This window comes from Alnus glutinosa, chromosome 12 (assembly GCF_958979055.1).
Source record: "Alnus glutinosa chromosome 12, dhAlnGlut1.1, whole genome shotgun sequence".
In the NCBI taxonomy this organism is placed as follows: Eukaryota; Viridiplantae; Streptophyta; class Magnoliopsida; order Fagales; family Betulaceae; genus Alnus; species Alnus glutinosa.
Window position 1 is genome coordinate 6300385 of NC_084897.1, and position 10618 is coordinate 6311002.

Genomic DNA, 10618 nt, shown 5'->3' on the forward strand with positions numbered 1-10618 from the left:
AAAAAAAAAAAATTGAAAACGAAATGAGCAGAAAATAAGTTTTTAAATCACATAAGACAAAAAAAAAAAAGTAATTCAAAAAAAAAAATGAAAGAAAGTAGAAGTCAAAGTATTGATGAGGCCATCATGTTGTAAGGGTCAATTCAGTGTTAATTAGGACTAAACTGCTGACTGTCGTCTCATAACAATAAGAAGGCGTCTCTTTTTAGCTTCGTGCATCGACTTGACAGGTAAGTAATTGGATTAAAGTTAAATTAGATTGGTATCAACCTTGTAAGGCAGAAATTGTAACACCTTTCGGGTCTTAATCTCATGATGAAAAACCCACCGTTGTTATTTCTACCCAATGAACTTTGTTTTTTCTTTAATTAAACAGGAAAGACAAGTTGTTTTCTTTAATTGAATAGGGAAAAAAAGTTAAAAGGAGGATATTTTCCACCATCAATCCGAATGGAAGATAGAATGAGAAGATTTATGGAAATGCTTTTAAAAATAAGATAATGAGTGGTTTGTTAAAGTATATTAAATAATTAAATCTATCTCTTTTTATTAGTTTAAATATTTGGGATAAGTGGTAATTTAATACGATCCATTTAGCTAAAACATATGCACAATACTTGACACATTGAAACACTTTCAAAGTGTTCTAACTTTGAAAGGAAGATAAATCTAAATTTTGAATCATTATTACTAGAAAATTCAACTTTTTGAATCACAGGAAGGGTGTAGATTTTGAATCATTATTGCTAGAAAATTGAACTTAAAAAGTTTAATTTATAATCCGTTTGGGTTTGCAATTTTAAAAAGTAATTTAAAAACGCAGTTAAGCATTTGACAAAATCGCAGGTTAGCCTTTAAAATTATGCGTTTTAAAAAAAGCACCCAATTACCTGCGAATTGAAAAAACAGCTTTTTGCGTTTTCAAAACGCAATTTCCAAACAGTTTATTTTTTGCGATTTGGTTTAAAATCGCATTTTTTGTCTACGAAATCCCAATCTCAAACGCATCATTATTAGATGAACCAACGCAACAAGTACATATACTCTTTTTTTTTTTTTTGACATGTCCACACAAGAGGGGGATTTGAACTAGTGACCTCTACTTCATAAGGCGTAGTCCCCAGCCGATTGAGTTACCCTTTGAAGACAACAAGTACATATACTCATATAATATTAAGCATACATTAAATTGATATAGACTTCGGTTGGTTTAGATTTGCAGTTTTAAAATTTATGATTTAAAAAATAGTGATTTTAAAACGTACAATTTGAAAACACAATTAAATGATTGGTAAAATCACAATTTGACATTTAAAATTATGATTTAGTTTTTAAACTAGTGCGTTTTTAAATGTGAACGATTTGAAAATACGAATTTTTCTATATTTTTAAACCCGAATTTTTTAATAACACATTTTTCGCAATCTTGTTTAAATAGAAGGCAAACCGAAACCAAACCAACTTTTCCTTGACAATAGAAATCAAAAACCACGACAGATTGCCCAAGTCAAAATAAAGACAAAACAAATTAGAAGCCTCATAAGTCATACCATGTTACAACATCCAACGACTTGAACTATTAGGTGAAGCGAATTACCAAAGATATTTCGGTATAAGGATGGATAAACACTATTATATCAGTCCAGCACAATGTGGGTGAGATTAAGGCTAACAATTTTTTACACAACTTAAGAACTCGATACGAACTCAACACAAAATTAACGGTTATGGTTGAAAGATCTGATTCGTTTAATTAAATAGGTTGGATTAAGATTAACCTCTATTGTCTTACTGATGCCTCGACACGATTGGAATTTGACACGTGATATAAGGGCTAACAATTTTTTATACGACTCGCAAACACGATACGAACTCAATATGAAATTAACTAGTTAGGTTGATGAGTATTTTTTGTTTGATTAAATGGATCAGATTATGGTTAATCTACATAGTCTCATACTTAGGCCTCGACACAAACTAAACCAGACCCACAAACATAAATTGTTACCTCTAAATAAGATGAGTATGTAGTAGATAAGGTCGCCCGAATCTTCCTATAAATTTCATCAAAAAAAAAAAAAAATCTTCCTATAAATGAGCTACGCAACTTGGGCAAATTGAATTGGGCTATGATCAGTCCCAAGTACTACTCTCCTTGCGTGCATCTTCTTTTCCATTATGTAATAACTTTTCAACCCAAGCCCAATAAATAAGTCCAAAGCGCCTCAACAACAAACACATGACTCCAAAGCAAATGAATTTGGTTTTATATATATATATATATATATATATATATATATATATATATATATATATATATATATATATATATATATATATATTATCTCTTAAATTGATATTTATTTTTAAACCATGTGATTTTTGTACATTTTAATGAATAATGCCACATACATACTAGGCTCTTATTTTATTTTTAGAGAAAACTTAATTTACTACTTTTGACTTTTTTTATTATTTTTGTAATTATATTCTTAAACTTTAAAAAAATGTTAATTTTTTTAAAAGATTCAGGCATAGGTATTTTTACAAATTCCATTAAATCCTGACCAACTTTTAAATCATTGATTTTTTTTTCCTAAAAAAAATAGGGGTATTAGGAATTTTTACACTCATCCGTTAGAATTTTTCGTTAAATCCTAACGGATGGGTGAAATTAAAAAAAAAAAGAAGAAAAGAATGAATGCTGGATATACTAAATTTACACATTTTAAAATTTATAAGTATGATTGCAAAAACAATAAAAGATTAGGGGTGGTAAACAAATTTTTCCCTTATTTTTATATAATTGGGCTTATGTGAATCATGTGATAGTGCTCAACAATCCTTAAATCGGTTTTTATTAAAAAAATATATAAAAAAAAAACAAATTAATGACGTGCTATATCATCCCAATCAAATAAATGTGTGTTTGAGATTGCGATTTTGTAGACAAAAAATACGACTTTAAACCAAATCATAGGAAATTACAATTACAAGTTTACAACTAAAGAAATAAAATAAAATTACATTTAAACAAATACAAACAGAAATAAAAGAAATTATAATTACAATTACAGTTACAATTCTTAAGACAAGTGTGATTGGAAATGTATAATAATAATGTCTAATTCCTTTGTATGCTCCAAAATAAAATTTGTTGTAACACACTAAAAAAAATTAAGTTAATTTTAACTCTCTTGCATTAGTTACACAAGTTCTATGTACTTGGTAAAAATGTCAAGAGAGGCTAAATAATAACACAAGTTAATGTGCATAAATCATTAAATAGAAAATCATACATTACCTTAAATCTGCTCCTAAATAAAATATGTAGATTGCAACACACTAAAAAAAGTTAAGTTTAACTCTATTGCATTACTTACACAAATTCTATATACTTGGTAAAATTATCAAGAGTGGTTAAATAATATCACAAGTTAATGTGCATAAATCATTAAATAATAAATCATACATTACCTTAAGTCTTCATGTCTTGATCTTAGATCACGTGATGTAAGGATTATTAAATATGTTGTGAATAGGGGTGTAAACAAGCCGATTCTTAGATTTTAGATCACGTGATGTAATGATTATTAAATATTTAATGATAATTCTCATAACATATAATAAAGTGATTGCATATTTTATATTTACATGTTATATGGCACAATGTTATATTATTATATGATCGTATAATCGTATAATCCTATTATATTACATGAATAATATGATTAAGTATCTAGATTGTCATTATATCATATGACTAATAATTAATTATTGATATTATTCACTTTTACTATTTTATATACATATAACCAATAAATTATATCCAATTAATACATACTAACTAATAACTATTGTTATTTGTTACTTAATTTATGCTTACATATAATATATTATTTATTAATATACTATATTATAAAATTAGTTTTATATATATAGCCTTGAGCCACCCCTACAATTTTTATTTTTTATTTTAAAAAAAATTGTGCAGCTATGTGTCGCAATTTTAATGGTCTCACGTGTTGCTAACGTAAAAATTCGTTAGTTTTGGATGGAAAAATTGACGGAGATACTATTTCTGTCTTTTTTTATACCACAAGTATCACATAAAAAAAAAAAAAAAAAAAAAAAAAAAATAAACTGAATGAGTAGAAAATAAGTTTTTAAATCACTTAGGACAAAAAAAAGTAATTCAAAAAAAAAAATGAAAGAAAGTAGAAGTCAAAGTATTGATGAGGCCATCATTGTTGTAAGGGTCAATTCAGTGTTAATTAGGACTAAACTGCTGACTGTCGCTCATAACAAGAAGAAGGCGTCTCTTTTTAGCTTTGTGCATCGACTTGACAGGTAAGTAATTGGATTAAAGTTAAATTAGATTGGTATCAACTTTGTAAGGCAGAAAATGTAACACCTTTTGGGTCTTAATCTCATGATGAAAAACCCACCGTTGTTATTTCTACCCAATGAACTTTGTTTTTTTCTTTAATTGAACAGGAAAGACAAGTTTTTTTCTTTAATTGAATAGGGAAAAAAGGGTCAAAAGGAGGATATTTTCCACTCCCTAATTCGAATGGAAGATAGAAATGAGAAGATTTATGAAAATGCTTTTAAAAATAAGATAATGAGCGGTTTGTTAAAGTATATTAAATGATTAAATTTATCTCTTTCTATTAATTTAAACTTTTGAGATAAGTGATAATTTAACATGATCCATTTAGCTAAAACATGTGCACGATACTTGGCACATCTAGACACTTTCAAAGTGTTCTAACTTTGAAAGGAAGATAAATCTAGATTTTTAATCATTATTACTAGAAAATTCAACTTTTTGCATCACAGGAAGGGTGTAGATTTTGAATCATTATTGCTAGAAAATTCAACTTAAAAAGCTTAATTTATGATCCATTTAGGTTTGCGATTTAAAAAAGTGCAATTTTAAAATGTGCAGTTTGAAAAAGTGATTTTTAAAAACGCAATTAAGCGTTTAGGAAAATTGCAGGTTAGCCTTTAAAATTCTGCATTTTAAAAAACAAACACCTAATTGCCTGCGATTTGAAAAAGCAGTTTTTTGTGTTTTCAAATCGCAATTTTTTAAGAACATAATTCCCAAATAGTTTATTTTCTGTGATTTGGTTTAAAAACACACTTTTTGTTTACAAAATTACAATTCCAAACACACCCTTATTAGGTGAAGCAACCCAATAAGTACATATACTCATATAATATTAAGCATACATTAAATTGATATAGACTTCGTTCTGTTTAGATTTGCAGTTTAAAAATGTACAATTTAAAAAATAGTGATTTTAAAAAATACAATTTGAAAATACAGTTAAATAATTGGTAAAATCGCAATTTGACCTTTAAAATTATGATTTAGTCTTTAAACTAGTACGCTTTTAAATGTCAGCAATTTGAAAATACAGATTTTTCAAAGTTTTTAAACCCAAATTTTTTAGTAACACATTTTTAACAATTTTATTTAAATCGTTAAGGCAAACTGAAACTAACTTTTCCTTAACACACTACAAAAAAATAGGTGTTTTGAGCCATTTTATTGGAGCCGTTTTAAGGCCTTAAAATGGCTCAAAACGGTTTGAGACGTTTTTTTTTAGCCGTTTTCAAAACGGCTCCACATATCCAATATTAAAGTCTCGGTTTGAGCCATTTTAGTTCAAAACGGCTATAATTTTAGCCGTTTTAATAAAAACAGTTCCAACCGGTTTGAATTTTGAGCCGTTTTAGCAAAACGGTTCAAACCGGTTTGAGCAATTTTAGTAAAATTAGCTCAAATCGGTTGGAGTCGTTTTGGAAAAAACGGCTAAGACCGATTTGAGCCGCTTCAGTAAAACTGGTTCAAACCGATTAGAGTCGTTTTGGACCAAAACAGCTTTAACTAATTGAAACCGTTTTAAGGACCTTAAAATTGCTCTAAATTATTATTATTATTTCAAAAAAAAAAAAAAAAAAAACCATTATGTTTTTAGAGCCGTTTTAGGGTCCCTAAAATGACTCTAAATTATATAATAATAATAATAAACATTTTTTTGAGTCGTTTTAGAAACTCTAAAAAGACTCTAAATAATATATATATATATATAGCAAGATTAACAAAAAAAATCTAAAACGCTATCGAACTAAAACGATCCAATCAAACCCTAAACTAGAGTAAACTCCACCAAAACCTTTACAAAACAAAAGAACATCCAGCTATTCAGCTAAAATGGACCCCCTACCATTGCATCGTGATCCGGGCATTCTGCCATTACCAAAACTCCATCACTCCATAATGAAAATCAGACTGGAACACAATCTCAAAGACAAAGAAAGCCAACTTAGAGGCTAGAAATATAAGCCTAAAACAACTGCAACCTCAATGTAAATGTAGCAGAGGTCAACATGAACAAAGCTACAAGGCCAACATCAAATACAGCCCGAAAAAACACAAAACATAGCAACACCAAACTGGCATAGAGACAACAAACAGCAAAAACACTCACCAAAAGACCACATCCTGCAACCAAACAGCAAAGTCACAGAGAACAGAAAAGGCTAAAACTCTCAATGAATCCAAAACAAGTTTTACAAAAGGCTATTTAAGCCCAAAATAACCAAAAGATATTACAGCAGAAAGGCTTGAGATTTCAGGCATAAATCCAGCCCACGCATGTTTAGGCGTAAAACCGCCATTTCCAAATCTCCCAAAGCTCCGATTCTCCGAACTACCGAATATATATATATATATATATATATATATATATATATATATATACACACACACACACACACACACACACACTAAATAAGCTTATAGTATACTAACTAATTAAATATAGTATACAGCTCTAATAGTTTTTTTTATTTTTAATAAATTCATTAATACATTTTCTACTCAATTTATTAATATATGTTACATGTGTTACTTAATATTTTATAAGTGTGTGTATTAGTTAACATATATACCAACTACTTAGCTCTGAATCATAAAAAACAAAAAAAAACAAAAAACTACTTAGCTCATAAACTAATATATTATTTAGTTAATTAACATATACTAAGTAAACAAGCCGAGCTTGAACACATATTTCATAGATCTTCTATCGATCGTATGATCCTATCGTGATCGATCAGACTAGTATTTAAGATCAATCGCACGTTAGATCGAACTTTCACTGTGTCAAGTTAGATTGATAGAACCCTATCATGATCGATCAGACTGATGCACTAGGATTGATTGTATGTTCGATCGATAAGAGTCATACACTTGGATCGATCAAATCGTCTAGGGATCCTATGATCCTATCATGATCGATTAGACTTGTACTTAGGATCGATCAGACTAATGCACTAGGATTGATTGGATGTTCTATCGATCGAACTAATGCACTAGGATTGATTGGATGTTCGATCGATCAGAGTAATACACTTGGATCGATTAAATCGTCTAGCGATCCTATGATCCTATCATGATCGATCGGACTAGTACTTAGGATCGATCAGATTAATGCACTATGATTGATTGGATGTTCGATCGATCAAACTAATGCACTAGGATTGATCGGATGGTCAATCGATCATATTATTCTATCATGATCAATCAGACTACTACACTAAGATCGATCGAAACTTCACCTTGTCAAGTCTGATTGATCGAACTCTATCATTATTAATTAGACTAATGCAATAGATTCGATCGGATGATTGATCGATTAGAGTAATACACTTTGATAGATCGGATCTTCTATCGATCCTATGATCATGTCATGATCGATCGGACTAGTACTTAGGATCAATCGCACGTTAGATCGAATATTAACTGTGTCTAGTTTGATTGATTGAACTTAATCACGATTGATCAGACTAATGCACTAGGAACGATTGAATGGTCAATCGATCATATTATTCTATCATGATCGATCAGACTACTACACCAGGATCGATCGAACCCTATCATGATTAATTAGACTAATGCAATAGATTCGATCGGATGATTGATCGATCAAATTAGTAATACACTTGGATCGATCAGATCTTTTATCAATCCTATGATCTTGTAGAGTAATACAATTAGATTGAACATTTACTATGTCAGGTTTGATTGATCGATCAGAGTAATACACTTAGATTGAACATTCACTGTATCAAGTTTGATTGATCGAATTCTATCATGATCGATCAGACTAATGCACTAGGATTGATTGGATGTTCAATCGATCAAAGTAATACACTTGGATCGATCAGATCTTCTATTGATCATCTGATCCTATCATGATAGATCTGACTAGTACTTAGGATTGATCAGACTAATGCACTAAGATTGATTAAATGTTCAATCGATCAGAGTAATACACTTGGATCGATTAAATAGGATCAATCGCACGTTAAATTGAACATTCGCTGTGTCAAGTTTGATTGATTAAACATTCGTATCACATCTTCTATTGATCCTATGATCCTGTTATGATCGGCTCTAGTTCAAGATCAATTATTTAATTAAGCTTAAATCATAAATGAGCCAGTCTTGATATCTTAAAGCTCGTCTCGTCTTAATTACAACCCTAAATACAACTTATGTAGTACTATATATATATATATATATATATATATATATATATATATATATATATATATATATAGGGTTAGAGTTATTATAAATGGAGTCAGTTTTTTTTTTTTTTTTTTTTTTTTTTTTTTTTTTTTTTTTTTTTTTTTTTTCTTTCTTTAAACGACTCCAATTAGAGCCGGTTTAGAAAAGTGGCTCTAATTAGAGCCATTTTTATTAAAAACGGCTCCAATTAGAGCCGTTTTAACTAAAACGGCTCTAAATTATTTGGAGCCGTATTAGAGCCCTTTTTGTTAAAATGGCTCTAATTGGAGCCGTTTTAGTTAAAAACAGCTTCAATTAGAGTTGTTTTGTTAAAATGGCTCTAACAAAAACAGCTCAAAAAAGCCAATTTTTTGTAGTGACAATAGAAATTAAAAACCATGACAGATTGCCCAAGTCAAAATAAAAGACAAAACAAATTAGAAACCTTATAGGTCATACCATGTTACAACATCCAACGACATGAACTATTAGGTGAAGCGAATTACCAAACATATTTTGATCTAAAGATGGATAAACACTATCACATCAGTCCAGCAAGATGTGAGTGGAATTAAGGCTAACAATTTTTGACATTATTTATGAACTCGACACGAACTCAACACAAAATTATCGGTTATAGTTGAAAGATCGAATTCGTTTAATTAAATGGCTTGGGTTAAGATTGACCTATATTGTCTTATACTCGTACCTCGACACGAATTGAATCCAACACGTGATATAAGGGCTGGTAATTTTTTATACGACCAACGAATCTGATACGGACCCAACACGAAATTAACTAGTTAGGGTTGATGAGTATTTTTCATTTAATTAAATGGGTCGGGTTATAATTGATCTATATAGTCTCATGCCTAGACCTCAACACAATCTGAACCCGACCCACAAACATAAATTGCTACCTTTAAATAAGATGACAATGTACTAGATAAGGTCCCCCAAACCTTTCAATAAATGAGCTACACAGCTTGGGCAAATTGAATTGGGCTATGATCAGTCCCCAGTACTACTCTCCTTGCGTGCATCTTATTTTCCATTGTGTAATAACTTTCAACCCAAGCCCAATAAGCAAGCCCAAAAACGCCTTAACAATAAACACAAAATTACAAGAACAGCCTTTGCTGAAATTATTTGATGCACTCCATGACTCCGGAGCAAATGAATTTGGTTTTATATATATATATATATATATATATATATATATATATATATATATATATATATATATTATCTTTTAAATTGATATTTATTTTTAAAACATGTGATTTTTGTACATTTTAATGAATAATGCTACATTCTGAGCTCTTATTTTATTTTTAGACAAAATTTCACTTACTACCATTGATTTTTTTTTTTTTTTATTATTATTTTTGCAATCATACATTTAAATTTTAAAAAGTGTCAATTTAGTGTATTTATCTTTCAATTTTGTTCATTTCACCAATTCGTTAGGAATTTTTGTTAGTTCGGTCAAAATTCTCAAAATACAATTTTTTTTTTCCAAAGATTCAAGCATGAATATTTTTACAAATTTCGTTAAATCCTGACCAACGCTTAAATCATTGATTTTTTTTCCTAAAAAAAATAGAGGTATTAGGAATTTTTACACTCATCAGTTAGAATTTTTTGTTAAATCCTAATAAATAGGTGAAATTAAAAAAAAAAAAAGAATGAATGATGAATATATTAAATTGATACATTTTAAAATTTATGGGTATAATTGCAAAAACGATGAAAGATTAGAGGTGGCAAACAAAATTTTTCCTTTTTTATATTATTGGGCAGATGTGAATCATGTGGTAGTCCTCAACAATCCTTAAATCGGTCTTTATTAAAAAAAAAAAAAAAAATTAATGACGTGCTATATCATCCCAATTAAATAAAGGTGTGTTTGAGATTGCGATTTCGTAGACAAAAAGTGCAATTTTAAACTAAATCGCAGAAAATGAACCGTTTGAGAATTGTTTTATTTTTTTAAAAAATTTATACTTTTTCAAATCGCAGGCAATA